The 18,621-nt window shown below is 36.5% G+C and overlaps 1 protein-coding gene across 1 annotated transcript in view; it reads right to left on the bottom strand.

The window, feature by feature from the left end:
- Arsj (arylsulfatase family member J) overlaps positions 1 to 18,621 on the bottom strand; it is a 54,365-nt gene that overhangs the window by 23,197 nt on the left and 12,547 nt on the right. The gene's annotated exons all lie outside the window — the stretch shown is intronic.

The raw sequence follows: 18,621 nt of genomic DNA, 5'->3' as shown, positions 1-18,621 counted from the left end.
TTAATGTTCCTTTAGAGACAATAGCTCCTGGTTACATACAGTTTGGGGTTTTAGAAAAATCCATTTTGGAAAATAAAATAGATCATGTTCCATCTGTGTGGGAAAAGCTCACAGAACCCTCCTATCAGGCTCAAGGTAATTTTCCAGGTCCTGATCTAGGATTGTTAGTCCCTAGCTAGGCCACTGCTGATTTGGTCTGTGTATATATTTCTTACCACAAGTCAGCAGGTCACATGAACCTACAGACAACTATTTTCCTTTATTTTCTGTGAAAACCTTACAAATTTGATTGTTTTTTCTGCTAATCTTGTTTTGCATGGGCTTTTATTCGCATCTTCTGATTGTACCAAAATAAGCCATTGATCATATTTGTCCCCCCGTTGCCACTTCTTGTCCCCCTCTCTGACGACTTCTTTCCAAATAACCTTCCTCCTAATTTCATGTCATTTTTAAAAATCTAGATTCTGCATCTGAGTGAAAGCATGCGATACTTGTCCGAGTCTTCTTATGGCACTTAATATGGTTTCCCTTTCCATCTATGTTTTCCGCCAATGACTTAATTTCATTCTTTTTATGGAGAAATAATCATCTATTGTGTACGTATGCCACACTTTTATCCAGTCACCTGTAGATGGCTGATTCCCTAACATGGCTATGTGACCATGCCACCATCAACATGGATGTGCAGGTATCATCACTGTACACTGGCTTTCACAGCTTCAGGCACATACACAGGAGAGGCACAACACTGGTGGTTCTAGTTTTACGGTGTTAAAGAATTTCCATAGTTATTTCTATAGGGACTGAGCTAATTTGCATCTCATAACAGCCAATCTCATCCCAGGTCAGCAATTACTTGTTTCTTTCCATCAGATAGCCATTCTGACTAAGGAGAGATGGAATCTCAATGTAGGTTTAATTTGTACTTCTCTAGTGACGATTGAGGTTGAACATTCTTTTTTCCATACATTCATTGGCCACTCGTATTTCTTTGGAGATAAATAATTTCCTACGCATGTCTCCAATCCCAGGCTCTCTGGTAGGAGGAGCTCTGGCTTGGAACAACTTCTCTTAGCTAGATCTTCATTTCCTCCAGTTTCAAATGCATCCTGCTCATAGCTATCTTCCCTGCCTAACATTTAGAAAACAATAATCCCTGCCACAATGGTTCACACCTGTAATTCGAGCTACACAGAAGACTGAGAGCTGAGGATCCTGGTTTAAAGTCAGCTTGTGCAAAAATGCCTATGAGCAAAGAGCCAAAAGTGGAGATGTAGCTCACATGGTAGAGCACCAGCCCTGAGCAGAAAAAACTAAGCAAGAGCTCAAGTCCCTGAAGTCAATTCCCAGTACTAGCACGGAAACAAAACAAAACCAAATAAAGACAAAATAACACCACCAAAAATAATAATTCCTCTTCTCAGTTACTTTTATATCCTGATAATATGCCTTATTATATTTACAATACTCTTCATAGTTTACCACATTTTAACATTGTGGCATATTTTATTATTGAGGTATAATAGCTCTATTTTATATTTTAGACAAGTGCAAATATGATGTAAATGATACAGCCTAATTTATTAATATATATTATATATTATTTATTTTTATTTATTTATTATTATTATATATTATATATTTCTTGTGAAGAAAGCAATACGGATAGTACTGTTTTATTCTGTTGTATCCTGTGGGGGCTTTTTGCAGCATAAGAGAACTTTCTGTGTCACAAAATGTATTGTTATTTATAAACCATAAATAACTAAATGTAGGATAATCAATAGGATTATTAAAAAACTGTAGTGCGTTGTTAATATTTAACATTGAGCTCTGGCTATGTGTGCAGTCTAATTATGATTTTTTTAAGTAAAGGCTCTCCAAATCAAAAGCTCAAGGAAATAAAGAATGAATTAAAGTATTTGTAAGGCATGAAAATGATGGTTTATGGTTAAGAGTAAGAAGGAGCATAAAAGCAGACTAACTGGAATTTTAAATTGCCAGTGAGGGGGAACTTTCCTCATTATGCAGCTGAAAATAATGTTACATCAGGGAAAGTTCTGGAATTCTACAGATTCTTCTTTTTTAAAAAAATAGTGAAAATTACCGATTGGAGATCATTTATCTGTCCTATAATACCAACTCAATATACCAAATGGACTATTTCCAAAACTGTTGCTGGAAGAACTAAAACTAATTCCCTAATTGTTTGTGAATAATTTGGATATTTTTTGGGAGCACAGTAGATAATTCGAACTCTGCTTTTTTGTGTAGTGATTTTAATCAGAATGCTAGCATATTAATTAAATATGGCAAATAAATATTCTTTCCAATTATAATAAGTGAAAGCAATAGGACTTAACTAGTTAAGACAAGGAAGTCTTATGAATTGGAATTATTTTATTTGTAACTTACAGGAGATAAAGGTATATCTTTTCAAAACTACCATCTCATCTTTGCCCAAAAAGCAGCTGTTTGGCTTACCCTTATGTTGAAATTTCCAACTGGCTTGAACTAGTTTAATGCCTAATTTGATTGATCCAGATATAATTCAAACTAATAATAAAGTATTTGTTGAGTTTCATTTATTAACCATCTCTGGATGAGTAGCAGATAAGGCAAGTTAAAACACATGCATTAAAATATATTTCTTGTTTTGTGCTAGTACTGGGAAACTCAGGACCTGAATGTTGTTCCTTTGGTTTATCTTTCAAGGCTGGCACTCAGACACTTGAACCACACCTCCATTTCTGGCTTATTCATAATTAATTGGAGATAAGTATCTCTCAAAAATTTTGTCTGCCTGAGTTGGCTTTGGACCTTCATCATAATATTTCAGCCTCCTGAGTAGCTAGGATTTGCAGACATAAGCCACTGGCACCTTGCTATGATAATTTTTGAAATCAACATTTGAAAGGTTGAAGATACATTGAATTATAGGTACAATTTTTTTTTAAGATGGAATATGGCTGGGCACTGGTGGCTCACGCCTGTAATCCTAGACTCAGGAGGCTGAGATCTGAGGATCACAGTTCAAAGCCAGCCTGGGAAGAAAAATCCTTGAGACTCTTATCTCCAATAAACCAGTAGAAAACCAGAAGTGGCACTGTAGCTCAAGTGGTAGAGTGCTTACCTTGAGCTGAAGAGCTGAGGGACAGCGCCCAAGCCCAGAGTTCAAGCCCCATGACTGACCAAAAAAAAAAAAAAAGATGGAAGATATTGGAGAGAATAGAGATGGTAATTACTCAGAAAGCAAATGAGATAAAGACTATGTGATGGAGTATGATAGATTAGGATTCAAATTATTCATAAGCAACCCTCTTCTTTTTATAAGGTATGTTTAAAATTTTTACTTTCTTGAGAACATCATCAATTTTAACAGGACAAGGATCTAAGATGTTAAAAATAAGGTGAAGAAATATACATGTGATAAAAATCAGCTAATAAATATTTATTCTCTGTTTGCCTTATGTCATATACTACCAGATATTTGGGCACCTTTATAAGGCCACCAAAGACCTCAAGTACATCGAGGAATAGAACAGTTAGTTAGTACTAGTGAAGCTCATAAGGGTTGGATGTGCAGCATCATGGGAGAGCCCTTCTCTATTGGGGTTGATCTTCAGCACTACAAAAATATTTTAAAAAGAAAAAAAAATAGCCGATTGAAAATGAGAAAGTTACCTGCAGTGATAAGATGAAGAATTATCATTTGATTTGAGTTCTAAAGCTGAAATCAGATTATGGACAGGATCAGTAATGGATAAATGGCCCTTCAAAAGGAACAGTTTGGGAAAGAACACAGAAACATAGAAGAAAAAGAATAGGTCTACCAAACAGTGACAGACATGGAACAGATAGTCTTGGGTACCTGCAGGAGAGGTGAGACAGCATTTGGCTGTCACACTCCGAAGGGTCTTTTTACCAATATGGGCTGTTGTGACTTTCTGTGCCTCAATGAGAGAACTATATTTTCATTAGATACTATGTGATGTGTGACTGGAAAAGACAATTTGGTGGCTCAATGGAGGAAAAATGCCTGAGAGATTGATGTCAATGAGCCATTTCTCAATAGTTGGAAATTAGTGGCAAAATGAACCTGTTGAATCCTGTATAGGATCATAAAATTAGTTTAGATCATGTGATGATCGTGTGCAGTTTGTAGCATGAAATATTTTCAGCTAAGGCTAGATTTGAGAAGAGGCCATTGGGAATACTTCATTCTATAGTAACTCAGAACAAGAGAATCTTCATTGTGATAAATTGGATGGTCACAATTCCTTTGTTTTCAGCACTAAACGGTCACTTGATTTGAATATTTCTGTTATCATGCTTCAACAATCAAGATTTATTCTTCTTTTGATTAAAGTTGAACATTCTATTACCATGCTTCAACAATAAGGATTTCTCCTTTTTTTTTAAGTTTATGTCAGAGAGAGAGAGAGAGAGACCTTTCCTAAGAAATGTGAAGAGACATAAGTTTGCAAAGTCAATAATCACAATACCTCTTACTAGAAAATAAAGTGTAAAAATAAGCAGAATGATTAAATCATTGAGATCTGGAAATAGATCTTTACAATTGTTCTTTTTACAACAAATGTCATGTTTGGTTCCACTAAGTAGTCAAAAGATCTTAAATCTAAATTTACCTTTTCAGGATAGGATATGGAAGAACACAACCCAGCAATTCTAAGTCATCTGTCTATCGTTGAGCACACACACACAAAAGAAAACAAAGTCACCAGTGCACAACATGTGTTTATGAAAAGTAAGCTAGAATTTCATCAACAAGGTCTTTTTTTAAATACCTCTTTTAACTTTATGATGTAATGGCAAACTTAAAACTTTTGTGAATAAATTACAAAGCAGGCAAGCCCACAGATGTTAAGAAATCCTGTTGGAGAAGTATCTACTAAGTTAAGATTTAGTGCTTGCTATTTTGCCTTCCATGCTATGTAAGGTGTTCAAAGGAAGCAGCCTCAGGTTGAATGACATAAACAAGTGTAGAACATCTTTTTAAATGTGAATGTGGTTTTAGGGAACCTTTTGAAAGAAATTATAAGGCAGCAAATGGAAACCTAACAAAATGCAGCCTGAATTTGTCTGGAATCTAATTAGTGATGCTTTCCCTCCAAACATACCAGAAAGCTGAACACTAGTTCTCCTGACCCAACTGGAATCAAGAAAAGCAGTCTACTATATAAAAGGAGAAGAAAATCCAGTCATTTCTGAATGTTCTTATAAAAAGAAAAGAAAGAGAGCATAGTTTCATACAAATCCTATGTAATGGGGAAGAGAAGCAGAGAAACTTAGTGTTAGGTGTAAGGGGCTGGGAAGGTGGCTCAGTGGTAGGGTGCTTGCCTTGCATGCATGAGGCCCTGGGTTCGATTCCTCAGTACCACATAAGCAAAAAGAAAAAAGCTGGAAGTGGCACTGTGGCTCAAGTGGTAGAGCGCTAGCCTTGAGCTGAAGAGCTGAGGGACAGCGCCCAGGCCCAGAGTTCAGGCCCACGACCAAGACCCTCCCCCTCCAAAGAAAAAACAAAAAGAACTTAAAGTCAGAATGTGGTCTCATGTTTGCCTCTATGTATAGAAAAATAAACAAATCTGTTAATTATTTTTATACTCTATATTCACCCACAAACTTTTATTTCACAAACAAACTTGGGAAACAAAGTCTTTAAATCCTTAGTTCTGATAGTACATCATAATTTGTCTTTAGATGTTACATATACTATATATATATAGAGAGAGAGAGAGAGAGAGAGTGTTCAGGCATAGAGTGATAGAGAAAGGCATGGGTGGGCTTGGCTCTTCAAAGATAACGTAAATTCCAAATAGGATAAGAAGAGGTGATGTGACACACGGTTACTTCTCCTCTTCCCTCCATCTTTTCTTTTTCCTTTGGGGGGTGGGCTGGTCCTGGAGCTTGAACTCAAGGCCTGGGAATTGTCCCTGAGCTTCTTTTGCTCAAAGCTAGTGCTCTACCACTTGACCACTTAAGCTACTCCACTTCCTGCTTTTCTGGTAGTTTAGTGAAGAAAAGAGTCTCACAGACTCATTCCCTGGGCTGGTTTCAAACCCCAGTCCTCAGATCTCAGCCTCCCAAATAGCATGGATTACCAGCATGAGCCACAGGCACCCAGTTCCTTTTCTTTTTCTTTCTTTCTTTCTTTTTTTTTTTTTGTCAGTTGTAGGGCCTGAACTCTGGGCCTGGGCTCTGTCCCTCAGCTCTTCAGCTCAAGGCTAGTGCTCTACCACTTGAGCCACAGCACCACTTCACCTTTTTCTGCTTATGTGGTGCTGAGGAATTGAACCCAGGGCCTCATCCATGCAAGGCAAGCACTCTACCACTGAGCCACCTTCCCAGCTCACCCAGTTTCTTTCTTCCATCTTTTGTCACTGCCTTCACTCACACCTACAAGCCTTTGAACGTGCTAAACTTTCTAATTACCAATGTATTTTCTCTTTCCCTTGGTTCAAAGCCAAGCCTCCCACTCTGGGTAGACGGTCCATTCTATGGCAGCTCTGTGAGCCTTACAACAAACCATTAAAATCATAGCCATTTGTGTTTTAGGAGTGGTCAACAAAAATCAAAATCTTTCCTGTTTAAAGGGCAATTAAACTCTCTCTCTGTCTCTCTGTCTTTGTCTCTCTGTCTCTCTGTCTCCCTCTGTCTCCCTCTCTCTCTCTCTCTGTCTCCCTCTCTCTTTCTCTCTCTCTCTCTCTCTCTCTCTCTCTCACACACACACACACACACACAAGGAAGAAAACTGAATAATAACTGGGACTTTCTGAAGACAGAATTTCTTTATAGGCAAACATTGTGCTATGCTTCACATTACTATGGGTACTTTTCTTAATGGCTCACACAAAATAGAAACCTCATAATCCAATAGCACACTGTGGGGAGAAATCATTTCTGTTTACTCTGAGCCTAAAGTTCCATCTCATTAACACTTTGCTGCTAAAAATGCATGACATTTCCTTTCAAAGATCTTGTTGTTTAATGGTTCAAATGCAGACTCGGTCTGACTCAGTGGTTCAATTCCCTAATATTGAATCATCTAGCCAGATATGACTCAGAGCAATAAAGGTCTCTTGGGACACTTAGATATTTGAACGTTAGGGACATATGTAAACTTGCAAAAATTTTTGTAATTCCGGGACTCTGGGGTGAGTGAAAAACAGTATCTTTTGTATTAGTATCTTATTGTTATTTTTGAATGGACAATGTTTATCTGGAGCAACATCTTTTTTTCATTTTAACTTAAAGAGACTGCAATAAGCATGTGTGGCATTTCAACAAAAATTTTACAGACAGCTGCTGTGTTTTACTTCATGTTAATTTACCATGATTTTCTTTTTCAGACCATTTGGCAGTGATAGTCAGCCTGGGAATAACTGTTTCATCAGATTGTGTTGATACTGGGCATATTAGCAACTGGCATTTTGTTTCTCTGGAAGATGGAGTGGAAATATGAAGCCAAATGCCAGACCTTGAGTCTAGAATATTCCCCACCTTGTAGTCTGGTTAATGTGATTACATCCACCCAAGCACGTTTTTTTTTCTTCCTTCTGAAAATCTTTTAGTTTTCTCATCTTTGTCACAAGACTATGTTTATGGGGCTATTAGGTAACGATGTTTTCTCTTCCATTCTTATTCTAATTTTACAATTTTTTTCTTCTCTCTCATTTCTCATCTCAAAATAGCTTTGTATTGGTCTCAGGATTTCTAGTTAGAAAATTGGTCAAGAAACATGAAGGAAAGACTAAGGCCATGCTGAAATGGTAAAGATGGTAGGCACTGCTTTGTAATAGGCATTTCATAAAATATACATCAATGGAGAGCATATTTTATGCGTGTGTTGTATCATAATTTATCTAAAGCTTAGTTATTGAACAGTCCTTTCCTTCTACACGTTCCTTTCTGCCAGGCAACTGGAATGGGATTTGATGGCAAGAGAAAATCTGGAAACTGGCTACTGGACAAATTGTCTCAACCTTTTTTTTTTTGGATGGTCATGGAACTTGAACTCTGGGCCTGGGCGCTGTCCCTCAGCTCTTCAGCTCAAAGCAGAGCTGTTTCACTTGAGCCACAGCACCCATTGGAGTATCTCATGGACTTTCCTGCCCCGGCTGGCTTTGAACCACGATCCTTAGATCTCAGCATCCTTAGTAGCTAGGATTATAGGACTGGCGCCCAGCTATGTCTCAGCTTTCTTAACCTTGCAGTTTCCTCATTACTTTCCCCAAACCCCTCTTGTACCCTAGATTTTGAGTCTACTTCCATGTAGTAAGATGATCATTGACCTGCCTGATCTCTGAGTTAAACAATTCAAAATACAAGTCATATTTCATTAAAAGATATATATTTATCTTAATATAAATACACATATATAAATACATATAAAATAAACAAATATAATATAAAGTAAATATAAAAATAAAGAAATATATTAAAATTCCTTTCTTATAAGTATTTTAAGAGATTGATAGGCTTTTGTCAATGCTTTTGCAGTTAATGTCATACTGTAGAGTTATTTCTTGGATATGAGTACGTTAACTACATGTTGCTTGAAGAATTAAGTCGGCTGGAGGGTTTCAGACAGTGGCCTTGAAGAGAGCCCTGAAGCTTGGGTGAAAATGACCCAAGTCTACCTTTCAGGGAAAGAGGGGGTGTTAGGATCTTCTGGCATCTCTACTCTTCATCTGTTTTATGTCCTGAATTTTTCTGTCAATGAAACGTTCAGCAGCAAAAAAAGACTTTATAAATCACAGAACAACTTTCAAGTCCAAGAAGGAAATAAGCCAATTTACCTATGGCAGACAAATCTGTGCAGACTTGCCAGCCCATCTAGGTCAAAACTAAGTATGAGAGAAAAATGTAATTCCCACTTAGACTTTAGGAAAGCCTGATACTCAGGGCTGGAAAAGCCTGGAGGACAGATTCATCATATGAGAAGTGAAATAACATTTGCATGATAAGACAACAGGGCTATGTCGAAAGTTTTGCAATCTGATTTCAAGCAAGAATACTTAGTGGAAGGATTTGGAATTGTAAAGATTCCTTTCTGAAAGATTCAGCATTCTGTAAGAAGGAAATTAGAAGTTTTGCCAGGCACTGGGTGGCTCATGCCTGTCATTCTAACTATTCAGGAGGCTGAGATCTGAGGATCGAAGTTCAAAGCCAGTCCAGGAAGGAAAGCCCATGAGACTCTTATCTCTAATTAACCACCAAAAAGCCGGAAAGGGAGCTAGCCTGGAGCAAATAAACGTAGGGAATCCTGAGTTCAAGCCCCAGGATCAACAATGAGATGTACAAGGTACTATGTTGAAAATGAACTTTACAACTTCCAGGGCGGGGAGGGAGGAGTTGGGGAAGGGGGGAGGGGAGGGATGATAGGTGAAAAACAAAGAAGAGGGTAACAATGCTCAATAGGAAATGTACTCCACACCTCACTCACGTAACTGTAACCCCTCTGTACAGTATCTTTACAATAAAAACAATATATATTACAAAAAGAATACTGCAGTCCTTAAAATCCAAGCAAAGGAATTTCTGGCTAACATGATTTAATCAGATGGCTGTTGGATAGATTTTGTCTTTTTTTTTGAAACTGGATGTGGTGATTAAGGTAAATTCATTGAAACCAACATTCATTGCATTAAAATGTTTTCTGTGCCTGTGCAGCTGTTGTAAATTCTTTAGCCCAGAAAACAACAGCAGGAGATAGAAGTTAATACAACTTACTCAGGGTGGCGCATGAACTATTGAGCAAATGCTTTGTTTCTGGAGAACAAAGGAGACATCATCATGTGGAATTTGTTTTCTTTCTTTTTTCTTTAAGCAAAAAATAAAATTAAGTAATATATTTTTAGCCATTTAAAAATGAGACACCAAAGGGTGTGCCTCCAGTTTGAAGAGATCTTGCCAGTTTTATGTACGCCAACAATGAGAAGAGCAGGACTGAAATCAGGAAAGCAACTCCCTTTGTAATAGCCTCATAAAAAAATAGAATACCTAGGAGTTAACTAAAGAATTGAAGGACCTCTATGATGAAAACTTTAAAAACCTGAAAAAGGAAATTAAAGCAGAACTAAGGAAGTGGATAAACTTCCCATGCTCCTGGATTGGGAGAATTAACATCATGAAAATGGCAAGACTGACAAAGGCTATCTACAAATTCAATTAGATACCTATCAGTAGTCCAACCTCATTCTTCAATGAAATAGAAGAAGCAATCCAGTAAGTCATATGGAACAATAAAAGACCTCAAATAGCAAAAACAATCCTTAGCAGGAAGAACAGTGCTGAAGGAATATCAATACCAAATTTCAAACTCTACTACAAAGCAAATCAAAACAGCTTGTTACTGGCACAAGAAAAGACATGAGCAGCAATGGAATAGATCTGAAGATCCAGAGCCCACAGACCAATAGTCACCTGATCTTTGATAAGGGAGCTAAAAAATTTGAATGGAAGAAAGACAGCCTTTTCAGTAAATGGTGTTGGCAAAATTGTTTAAACACTTGTAGAAAACTAAAGGTAGATCCTTATATATAACCCTGCACCAGAATGAATTCCAAATGGATCAAAGACCTTGAAGTCAAAGCAGACACTCTGAAAACATTACAGGAAGCAATAGGATAAACTCTAGGACTTCTTGGCACAGGTTGAAATTTTCTTAATAAAGATCCAGAAACACAACAAATCAAAGAAAGGTTGGAAAAATGGGAATGCATGAAACTGAAGAGCTTCTGCATGGCAAAGGAAATAACTAGCAACATCAATAGAAAGCCACAAACTGGGAGAAGACTTTTACTAGCCATACAACAGACAAGGACCTCATATATAAAACATATTTAAAACTCAAAAAGTTAAATCCCCCAACAACAAATCCTCAAAGAAACAACTGCCAATTAATATATGGACTAAAGACTTAAAGAGAGACTTCTCCGAAGAGGAAATAAGAATGGCCAATAGACATATGAGGAAATGCTCAATTTCTCTAACCATAAAAGAAATGGAAATCAAAACAACATTGAGATTCTATCTCATCCCAGTTAGAATGGCTATAATCAAGAAATCTAATAACAACAGATTCTGGAGGGGATGTGGCCAAAAAGGAATCCCACACTGCATTGTTAGTGGGAGTATAAACTTGTTCAACCACTTTGGAAAGCAGTATAGAGATTCCTCAAAAGACTCCACAGAGCTCCCCTATGACCCAGCAATCCCACTTTTGTGTATTTACCCAAAGGATCACAAACAAGGCTATACTAAAGCTTCCAGCACAACTATGTTTATTGCAGCATTATTTACCATAGCTAAGATATGGAACCAACCCAGATGCCCCTCAGTAGATGAATGGATCATGAAAATGTGATATATATTTATATATATGTAATATATCTATACTTATCTATCTATCTATCTATCTATCTATCTATCTATCTATCTATCTATCTATCTATCTATCTATAGAGAGAATGGAATTCTATGCCTAGTATATCTGGGATGCAGAAAATATCAAAAGCTATGTACATATGACTATATAAAGAAGATGCTAAGCGAAATGAAACTCAAGATAGAGATACAAGTGGTTTTATCTTTTTTGTTGTTGTTTTAGTGTATTTATAATGCACCATGTGATTTTTTTTGTTTCTTTTGTATGTTCTTCCCCCATGGTTATAACCTCCGTTTTCACTGTATTTGATTCTGGTGCCCTGCATCTTGTATATACATTTTTATAATTTGGGGAGTGGAAGGGAAATAACAAAATGCTGAAATAAGGTTACAGGATGACCCATTGTAACAATGAGATATACAAGACACTATACTGAAAATGAACTTTACAATTTCAGGGGTGGGGAAGGAGAAGTTGGGGAGGTGGAGAGGGAAGGGATGGTAGGGGAAAAACAAAGGCGGAGATAACAATACTTGATAGGAAATGTACTCACTACCTTACTTATGTGACTGTAACCCTCTGTACAGTATTTTTACAATAAAAATATATACAAAAAACAAAAAAGAGATCTTGCCAAAAGTAAATCCCTAAAACTCATCACTCAAAAACTTCAAATGGTAGAGGGAGACACAAAATACTGTCATGAGTCTTTCTGCGGTGATGTGACTCTGAGAAAGAGAGAGAAATGTGTATGCATGCACACACCCATGTGTGTGAATAGTGGATGTTCAAACTAATCAATAGTCTAAGTGGCAGCTCTTTCACTGGATGGAAACAGAAATGTTAAGTTTACACGTTGCTTCATCTTGATTGTTCCTTTTCCTTACCAACCATCAAGGCAAAATCAAATGTGTGGAAAAGTTGGAGAGTTTGTGCTTGAGAGCCCAAGGTGGAAAAGTGAAGGAGAATGCTAGTTTACCCACTTAGTAAAACCTGGGTGCCACAGCACCCCTCTTCAGCATCCACCACCACTGCTTTATCTTCTTTTGAAATATTAGCAAGTACCACACCTTCACTGCAGGTATTTTGACCTACCTACTATGGTTATCTTTAAATTGTTATATCATTCTAGGAAGGCACTGATAGTACAGGCCTATAATCCTGGCTACTAGGATGGCTGAGATTTGAGATTTCTAATCCAGCCCACAAAAACAAATCTTTAGAACTCTTACCTCCAGTTAGTCAGCAAAATGTTGGAACTGGAAGAGTGGCTTAAAAGAGCAGTGAAAGAGGAAGTTCTCAAGGCCCTGAGTTCAAGACCCAATACCAGTAGGTACATGTGCGCACGCACGCGTGCATGCACACACGCACACACACACACAAAACCATAAAACCTACCACTGTCAAGAAAAGAGATGGAACAAAGGCTTTTATTTAGTGATGGGATTTAAATAAAAATGTATAATCATCAAATAAACTTTAGTTATCTGCTTGAGCAAGCGCTTCTTTTTTTCTCCTAGTTGCATAAATGACCTTGAAGTTGACTTTGACACCTCCTTTTCTTCCCATGGTATTTGAAGCAAACTTTTGCCTGCTGTGTGAAATACGAACTAAATGTACCCCTTCCTATCATCCCATGCCATATCCCACTATATCTCAAACAGGTCAAGGTGATATATTTTCCTGTTGCAAATCTTACCCCTGCAACTATCACTGCAACTAAAGAAATTCTATAAAAACTAAGTTAGGTCATGTCACCCCATTCATGCAATATTCACAATGACTCTCATTAACTCAGAAACATCTAGCCTTGTCCCGCCTAGTGTAATAGGATCTGGTTCTATCACTGCTTTGACGTCTACCTTCTTTTAACCTCTGTTAACCTCTCTCTAATCTAGCATTTTTGTGCTGGCCCCATATGATATCTTACCACATCAGAGATTCTTCTCTCTCAGGGAATATACATTTGCTGTTCTTTCTGCTCAAATCAACTAAACACAAGGTGTCTTCTCTTGTCTTGGTTCATAGGACTTTCCAACATCTGCGGTAGTGCTCTCTCAATCCCAATGACTTTTCATTCCCTTTCTGGTCTCATTATTCATGTAGAGTGTATTTAACCTCTAGCATATCATTTATTCTACTTATGTCTTCTACTAGATTATAAATATCATGAGAACAGAGATTTTTGTAGATTTTATAGATCTATATGCAACAATGCTTAGATCTCAATAGTGAACAAATGAATCAATGATGAATATATTTCAGAAAAAGGAACCCAAGCCCAACTAAATCCAAGGTGGTTATTTCTGAAACCACTAATTGATAATGGAAAGTTCCATGATGTCTTACAATGTAAGTCAATGCAGTCTTCTCCTTTATGGAAGTTCTAAGACAATATACTTAATCATGGGAGTATAAGCATATGAATTTATCCTGGACATTTTATCCTTTATAAAACTGAGAAATAATAATACTCAGCAGTCTTATAAATTTGTGTGGAGGAATAAATAAATCCACAATATTGGTCTCAAAATACTGTGATTTGTGGTTGTTTTGAAAACTTGGAACAATTCAGAAGCAGATTAGAAAGGAAAGAAAATGTAAACTTTTCTATTCTTGGAAATGGTTCACTGAAATGCTCTAGGAAATATCTGACCACTGATCTAATTGATCCAGTTTTCCTTTAAAGACAGTTAATAGCAAAGTATTTGCAAACAAATTCATATGGTTATAACAGTTCTGGATACACACACACACACACACACACACACACACACACACACACACACACACATGTAACAATTTAAGGATATTATCTGTTATGATCAGGATACAAAATATTCCCTACAAGGTCATATATTAAAACATAGTATCCCATCCAAGTAGTAACCAGACCAGACCCCAATTAGATTCCAAGATCAGATGAGATTGGGTGTAAATTCAGGGTAGTATGACTGTAGATTACAACTAAGTTCATTGCAGCATTATTTACCTTAGCCAAGATATGGAATAAGGCTGTGAATGTGGATTAATGGTAGAGTGCTTGCTTAGCATGCATGAAGCCCTGGGTTCAATTCCTCAGTACCACATAAACAGAAAAAGCCTGAGGTGATACTGTGGCTCAAATAGAGTGCTAGTCTTGAAAAGAAGCTCAGGGACAGTGCCTAGGCCTTGGCAAGCCCCAGGACAGAAAGAAAGAAAGAAAGAAAGAAAGAAAGAAAGAAAGAAAGAAAGAAAGAAAGAAAGAAAGAAAGAAAGAAAGAAAGAAAGAAAGAAAGAAAGAAAGAAAGAAAGAAAGAAAGAAAGAAAGAAAGAAAGAAAGAAAGAAAGGAAAGAAAGAAAGAAAGAAAGAAAGAAAGAAAGAAAAGAAAGGAAAGAAAGAAAGAAAGAAAAGAAAGGAAAAGAAAGAAAGACAGAAAGAAAGACAGACAGAAGGAAAGAAAGAAAAAGAAAGAAAGACAGAAAAAAAGAAAGAAAGAAAGAAAGAGAGATATGGAATCAACCCAGATGCCCCATAGTGGACAAATGGATCAAGAAAATGTGGCATATATGCAGAATGGAATTCTGCTTGCCCAATGGAAAGAATGATATTGTATACCATTCATAAGGAAATAGAAAGCTTGGAAAAATTACATTAAATGAAGTAAGCCAGACCCAGAGAAACATAGGTTACATGGTTTTCCTCATTTGTGGTAAGCTGAAATTTGCTTATAAATCTACAAGTAAACACACAGCATGGTTTAAAAAACTACACTGGGACATGAAAAATTAAACAAGTTCCTAGGCATTCACATGGAGTGAGATGAAAGGAGGATATTCCTAGGATGGAATCACAAAGACCCAATAGCTATGTGCATTTGATCATATAAAATAATATGTATAGACATGAACTCCAGGAAATGGAAGCAAAAGGGTTCTATTTACCACTGTAGCTGGGTATTTTCTTTTCTTTTTGTCTTGTTTGTTCCTTTATCTTTAGGGGAGAAAGGTAAATGGAGGGAGAAAGGGTGAAAAAATGCAGCAGTGGTATCCACTAGACACTGTGTTGATAATGAATTGTGTGCACAATTTGTAAGTGGGGATGGGAGGGAAAAACTGGGAGAGAGCGGAGGGCAGAGAGGGGAGAACTTATTTAAAAAGAAATGTTCTCTTTATCTGACTTATATAACTGTATGTCAGCTATATACTGTATAAGTCAGATATACTGTATGACTGTATAAGTCAGATATACCCTCTGTATATCACCTTTACAATGATAATTTAAAAATACATGTTTAAAAATACTCAGTGGGTGGTGATATTTTGGAAGGTTAAGGAAACTTTGAGAAATAGGATCTAGCAGGAAGGAAATAGGTAAATAAGGGAGAGTCTTTGATGTTCTCTGATCACTGGGTCCTTCCAGGCTTCTTGTCTTTTCTTCTTATCTACTACAAAATAAGAAACTTCTCCATTACTGGTGCCCACTACCATAAGTTTCTGCAGCATCCTTGACAGAATCTATAGAGCCAAGAACCAAGATCTGCCATCTGTGAAACTATGAGCCCATATAAATCTTCCTCCTTTAAGCTGTTCAAGTCAGATGTCATATTAGAGTGATGAGAAAAATAATTTACACAGAATATGTGTGTGTGGAGTGTGTGTGTGTATGTGTGTGTGTGTCTATATGCAATAGAGCTGATGATAAAAATCAAAGTCAGCATTCAAACAAGACTCCAGACAAACCACCCATTTTTGTTCAAGTTGGCATCGTCACATAAGATTTCAAAAAATGCAATATCCCAAGCGTCGCCTACTAACTTTAATTTTATGATTTAACTTTAATTTCATGATTTACTTCTCAGAAATTCCATTGCTCTTTGCTCTTGAACCAATTGCTTTACCTAAAATGGGAATCTTTTTATTACTCATCTTATTGGAGAACAGACGCACTTTTAACTGAGACCATGTGTTTTCTAAAAGACAGATCTATGAAGCCTGAGACAAGCCTTCACTTGCACAGTATTATGAGGCAAAAGCACATGAGCCAACTGACTTGCTACTTGGCTGAGCACTTAAATGGTTATGTGCATACAGCTGGTGTTAAATCAATGGCAATGTGAAATAAAAGGGGGAGATGGTATAGATGGAAGGTTCTCACACCAACAACTTCAGCATCACCAGAGAACTTACTGAAAATGTAAAAATCTCAGTCCCCACCCTAAGCCTTCTGTAATAAAATTTCTAGGGTGGGGTCAAGATGAATAATGTTTTAACATCTTCTATGTGATTCTTACATACTATTTATATTTAAATGCTTAAGTTTAAGAAGTTGTTAGCAATTTGTAAGAGAAATTATTCAAAGTTTTCCAGGCCATAATCAGTAAAATATTTTATAGAAGCTAGGTAACATACTTTAAAGCATACCATATATAGAACTCAAAATACGTCTTAAATGGCTTATGAGGATCTACATTTGTTGAATATTTAGGATATTGCAGTAATAGTAAAAGAGTAAGACATTTCATAGCTTACAAAAAGGAAGTACAGTTTGGCTAGTGGTTGAAGTGTTGGAAGGTAAACAGTATCATTCTTATGTGTAAAACAAAGGAGAACAGGAATTCATTCTCATCTCCAAAACTGATATAAGAAAGCCAGGTTGAAAATGAATTTGTAGATTTTTCGAATATGTCTGTTTTGCCTGTTGGTGCTTTACTTGAGTTAACCTAAAGTAGAGACAGGAAATCAGTAAAGAAAGAGATCAAAGGCATCACATCATTATCAGCTAGGAAGGTGCATGTTTTTGAGTGATCCATCCATACTCACAGGAAAGAAAACAGAAAACATGGAAGTTAATGTTGGGAGGTTCATAAATTTGGTATTATTAATGTGCAAGACCTCCTTCCTTCTTTTCTTTTCTTTTCTTTTCTTTCCTCTTATTAATCGTTTAGGGAACTTTGAAGGAAAGCAATGCACTGGTGAGAGGTAATTGACCATTTGAACAAATGAGCAAATTGGAAATAATAGCTTTGCGTGATGAATCACTTCATAGAAAAAAACAAAAATATGAAGGTTCTTGAGCATATTTACACTTTCTGAAAATGAACTTTACAATTTAGGCAAGCGGGGAGGGGGAGGGGGAGAGTGTAGGGGAGAGAAGGTATGGTAGGGGAAAAACAGGAGGAGGCAACAATGCTTGATAAGAAATGTGCTCATTACCTTGCTCATGTAATTATAAACCCTCTGTACAGAATTTTCACAATAAAAAACTTATTAAAAATACAGTTTCTGATACAAATGCCTTACGTGTCCAATTTGTAAAATACTCACACCCACACTCATTTCATGAAGGTTCATCAGTTTGGTCATAATTTTTGATAAAGATTCTTCATATGTCCTCCTAATTATAAACTATATAGGAATCCATTTATAATATAAAATATGTATACCATATATAATCCATCTATGCTATATATAGCATATATGTATATCTATAGTACATGAATATGTATTATATAGGCATTAGATATTTTCATACATATTTTATGTTACACATTTACATGTTATAAATATATAACTTTTTATAAAATATAAAAACAAAAATTTATACATACATGTTTACTTTTATTTTATATATTATATATTTTTATATTTTATATATAATATAGTACATATAGATGATCATGAACACATTAGCATGGTCCTATGGTCATAATTCTGATAAGAATTCTTCATATGCTTGCCCAATTTGTAAAATAATATACACATATAATAGTAATTAAGACATGCTGTGCTTCTGTTCAAAATAAATACCAGAAAGAATTCAGCTAAACCTAAAACTAGCATGTATTGGGCACCTATTATTTAAGTGAGACAATGCTCCATAGACCTTTGGCAAAGTGTTCTTTTTTTTTTTTTTTGGCAGTGGTGGGGATGGAACTCTGGGCTTGGGCACTATCCCTTAGCTCTTCAGCTCAAGGCTACTGCTCTACCACTTAAGCCACAGCACCACTTCCAGTTTTCTTGTGGTTTATTGGAGATAAGAGTCTCACGGACTTTGCTGCCTGGGCTGGATTTGAACAGTGACCCTCAGATCTCAGCCTCCTGAGTAGCTAGGATTACAGGAGTGAGCCACTGCACCCAACAAAGTGTCCTTATTGAATAAGATAACCACATAGAAGGCAGCAGTCTGCTAAATGCTCATTTCTTATATTTGACTAGGAGACTCTAGCTCT

The sequence above is a fragment of the Dipodomys spectabilis genome, unplaced genomic scaffold (genome assembly GCF_019054845.1).
Source record: "Dipodomys spectabilis isolate Male_0828 unplaced genomic scaffold, ASM1905484v1 ptg000225l, whole genome shotgun sequence".
NCBI lineage: Eukaryota > Metazoa > Chordata > Mammalia > Rodentia > Heteromyidae > Dipodomys > Dipodomys spectabilis.
This window is presented reverse-complemented; position numbering and strand designations above follow the sequence as displayed.